The sequence below is a fragment of the Penaeus japonicus genome, unplaced genomic scaffold (assembly GCF_977035675.1).
Source record: "Penaeus japonicus unplaced genomic scaffold, GWHDUDI00000001_assembly GWHDUDI00000015, whole genome shotgun sequence".
NCBI lineage: Eukaryota > Metazoa > Arthropoda > Malacostraca > Decapoda > Penaeidae > Penaeus > Penaeus japonicus.
In genome coordinates this window covers 14,270,587-14,275,586 of record NW_028234417.1, presented here as the reverse complement: position 1 = coordinate 14,275,586, position 5,000 = coordinate 14,270,587, and positions in this window count along the sequence as shown.

Below are 5,000 nucleotides of genomic sequence, written 5' to 3'. Positions count from 1 at the left end.
AGACTGACTGTATTCTTGACTTTGTTTTTAAATCATTTGTATTACACACACATGCTAAATGGAATAGAGATATTCAAACACACGTCATGAAATGGTTTTACCTTTAAATATACGTTTTCTCATAATTTTGACACAGAAAACGGAAGATTATGACCGTAACTAGTATATTTATTAAAGTGATTTTTATATGTAGATCCGTAACTATGATGCCAGACGGTCCTAACGTCTAAAAGACCACCATTTTATAATATTACTTTGCATGTTTCAATCAAATTAGAGATCTATGTTTTGTTTGATGGACCCATTGTCGTTTCCCTATGCCGCCCAGCTTCTCAAATCTGCCTGTGCTCTACATGTGACATCATATGAATGTGAAATCTCAGCCAATACACAGAGGAGACAGCGTGCCACATGATCGACGGTCTTCCTTTGCTCTGGTACTCATAGTGCGATGCGGTAGGGGACATTGAGCAAACGGTGGACATTTTCTCTGAAACGCATCGCAGAAAACTTGACCTGAGGCCTTTGTGTCGTTTTAAAAAGTTTCGGCCATATCAGCCTTCCGCTCCTGAATGCACAGGATGTACTATATCTATACTAGTATGTGTCCTGACCCTTCAGTACAGGAGAGAGAGCTACGCCCAGGGGGTCACGTCTGCTAACTTTAGTTGGTCATATAGCTTTTTAAAGCGATGCACGTTTTTTGATGCACAGAACGCAATAAGGGAGGATCAAAGTTCATTGTGACAAATGTATATGACATATAAATGAGAGTGAATAACTATAACAGTGCAAGAGATAAATTTGTAGATACATCTCTTGCGCTGCCACAACTAATCACCTTCATTTATACTTTTTCTGTGAACTAGAAAGTTGTTCCATCCTTGTCTCCTTTTATCTCCTCTTTTTACTATGATATTTTGTTCTTCTCGTGTTCAAGATTATAAAATCATTCTTGTCTGATTTAACTGTTCTTGTGAGATTGGTGTACAACTTTATCATGCTGCCCCTCTTTCTTCTTGCCTATTTTTTACCATCTATCTTCGTAGCTCACATCTCTTATCGTTGTCGCCTATCTTGTAGCTGCCATTAGAACTCTTTACAATTTGTCTACATCCTCTTTCAGTAGGGGGCTCCATGTCATTGCACATTACTCAAGAGTAGGCCTTTTGACGGTCACAATAACTGTTTTTTTTACTATATTCTCGTCCACATGCATTAATGCCCTCTTCATATTTACAATCAGTGAAGCACTTACGAACCTTTTCATGTGTGTGTTTATCTGGATACAAGTTGTTGTTTTTTCTTTATCGACTATGTTTAAAATCGAGTCTCCTGTCTTGTATAGGCCAACCTCATGTGACGTCACAAGTCACGTGCTCATTTTGCCGCAGTGAAAACAAAGCAGTATCTATGGCCGATCACTGCACTGCTTTTATAAGTTTTGATTTGGTGTTTAGGTTGTTTTATTTTAGCCTTCAAAATCGACATCCTGTCTTCAACATGACCGTACATGAAAGAGAAACGAAAGAAAAGCCAGATCTATATATCTGCAAAACTTGTCTCTTTGGCTTAAGCTTTTTTTCCGTATAAACCACCAGCCAGTGCTCGGAAAAAAGGATCTTACCAAGTAACCTAATCTAGAATGGCTTGAAATACAGGAATATATGATAAATTCCCCCGGCGTTTACACACGGGCAGCGATGAAAAAGCACACAACCAGTTCGGCAATTGTTGAGCGAGGACATTGATGCGCTATGATGTTCAATGCAAGAACATTATTCCAATGAAGGGTGATGCTTCGCCATTGCATCAGCTGAATGACGCGCCGCATTCGGCAGCACTGAGGAGGATACTGTCTTTTTTGTAGCACATTGTACTTGCATAGAAGGGTGAGTATGAACTTAATTTAGCAAAGGAAGCAGAAAATAACGAATGTTTTAAATTCCTTGTACTTAAATAGTTTGAATATTTTTTTTATTATGGTCACCAAGTAGCTACATGAAGCATACAGGGGAAGATGGATAGGGCTAGGTAGGAAGTCTGGATAGCTGGAAAATGCCAACATTCTTAAACCCAAAGAAGATAATTCAGATAAGCCCACTCCTGATGTAATTACGTGAAGAAAATCCATTCAGCAAAAATCTTTATTCTGTCTTCTGCAAGTAGCAGCCCAGTTTTGGAGAAGCTCCCTTGACTTATGCACGACCCCAAAGCAAAGCTCTCCAATGAAGCTGTCTTTAGGCTTTGCTTTGTTTTGTTCGTTTATTTATTTTCTTGCATGTTTGTTTCGTCCGTGATTGCGCCGTGACTTGGATTGTGCCAAAGGCAAGCAAAGCTCTCCAAGCTGTCTCTCTCGCAATGTCTCAGAAACTCAGAGATCAGAGATCGACAAATTCTTTCCTTATTATGTCCTCTTGCAGTTTACATAAAACGCTCGTCAGCGAAATGGTCTACAATGCAAGGGGTTCTACGTGTCACTGCTCTTATATGAGTGTGATATTTACTAGCTTCCATATTTTCGGTAGCATTCCCTGTTCCATTGAATTTTGGAATATGAACAATGATAGTGCATTGTTCAGCATATTCTTCACGAATCCAGTTGGAGATCCCTTCAGTCCTCCCGCCCTTACGTTGTCTAATCCTTTTCACAGGTGTTTTATTTCGGTATTTTAGTATTACACTTTAGATATACTTATGATTGCAAGGTCTCTCTTTGTTTCAATGTGGGTTTCCTCAACAAAAGCTGACTAAATTTTTTCACAGGATTTCACACATGTCTTCTTTGATGGTGACAATTTGATTTCTCTTTTTCAATTTCCCTATTTACATAGTTCATGAAATGGGTATGTCTATTTCTTCCTAGGCTGCTTAAGGCCTATGTCTCTTGTACCTTTTCCATAGAAATTCCTCATTGCCTTGAGTTTTTTTGCCCATTCTTGCTCCGGATTTGAATTTCAGTACAAACCAGTCTACTCCTTCCCTGTGGATCTTGCCAGATCTTGAGTACTGAGCACGGCATTGGCCTCTTCGTTTCCCAGTTTACGTTTTCAAATAAATGCTTTAAGTTTCTATAATTACCTCTCTTGTAATTGTGACTCTCCTTTCTCCCATTACCTTCTGTGATTTGTCCTGTAATAAACAGTATTTTTTGTTATATATAGTGAAGGACAGTCATCTACATCCTTTATATAAACATAGTTCCATTACTAGTGAAAGACAGCACAGTAAATCCTTTGCATCATCTTAATATTTTGTGAGTATGAAGTTACGCATAGACGGCTTGCCCCCCCCCCCCCCTCCCCCTTCCATACTACAGTCCCTGTGGTTGTTTGCCTGCTTCTTCATTTCTATTTCGAAAGTAGATTTAATTTTGTAGTTTTCATAGACTGTCAATTTTTTAGCTTTCTGTATCACATAAAGATAACTGAAACGATTTATCTAGACATGATATGCATCACTGAAACCAAACTTGACTCCTCTCATAGGAAGTGTAACTTTAGGGTTGATATATTGTCACCTTTAGAGAACAGATAAAACATGACTATATTTTGAAGTTAGTGGTAAACGGAATAGAAATAAAAGAAGTAACTTTCATAAAAGCCACTGCTTATATGCCACCTCAAGCACAGCACGGCCATAAAAAAAAGTTACATGGAACTAGAATTACTTCGAATTAAGGAAACCAAATATTTTAATGGACATTTTATTGGCACAATCAATTAGGAAACTTTAGGTCGAAAAACACTACATTCTTGGAGAACAAAATTACTAGAAATCATAAATAAGCATTGGTTACAAGATGTGAGATGCTGATAGATCACTGTCAAAATTCAAGACAGAAATAAGAAAAGATCAAATATGGTTCGGATATAGATGTAGGAGAACGAGAGAAAACCAAAAACTCCTTTGGAAAATATAAGAGACATATGAGAGATTCCAGGCAGGGAGAAATGAGTACACTCGGGTCTTGTGAAATGCTAAGAAAGATGTCGAGGACACAGTCAACAAATATGCCAACCAACCAAAGCTTTTCTACAAATGCATAAACAGAAATGTTAAGAGAAAAAATCAATTTGTTGCCATTAAAGAAAAAAAGACACTGTCAATAAAAAAAACCTGAAATGTGGGAGATTATAGATTTAAAAATTCCAATCATTCTTCGTTCATGACACTTGCTTTGAGACAGAAAGGACTTTGCTATCACGTCTAGTATATCGAGAGCCTCACACTCAGAAAAAAAAGGAAAGTAAATTTAATTTTGTAGTCTTCATTGGCTATCAAATTTTTATATTTCTGTATTACATAAAGACACCTCATGCTAAAGGAGTTAGACAAAATGAAAGAGGAAGGACCGGATAGCATTTATAATTGAATACTAAACGAATGTGCTTAGCGACTCATTCTAACATTACTACTAATATTTCAAAACTCACTGAGTTATAGAAAGCTACCATAATATGGGACCTGTTAACCCCACAACATGACATGAAACAAGCAATTTGGATTCAGGAACAATGGGCCATACGTATGAAATCTCCTTTGCTTTTACAGTGGAGATTCTGCAGCAGCAAGAAGGTTGGATAGATTTATGTATTTGAGTTCCACATACAGTGGCGGAAATGCCGATTAATGAGAATTTTTTTGGACACCTCATGCGGTGGGGATGGGGAGAGGTATAGTGATGGGAGGACGCTGGCGACAGGAAAGTGAGGGCAGGGTCGGGCAATCAGCTGATCTGAAAATATGCCCTTATGCCCATTTTATGTAGTCACGGCATGTCCCTGTCTAACAAAGTGTCACGTAACATACCTGTATGAAAATCGGAACACGTAGGTCGAGTTAATGGCAAACTCCTCGAATGGATGAAGGACTTTCTGTATGAGAGAGAGAGAAAGAGAGAGAGATAAGCACTGTCATGTGTGGGAATACATGTGATGTATCGCGAGGGAAGGGCGTGAAGGGAGGCAGTTCAATCGACTTCATTCAGCAAAGCCATC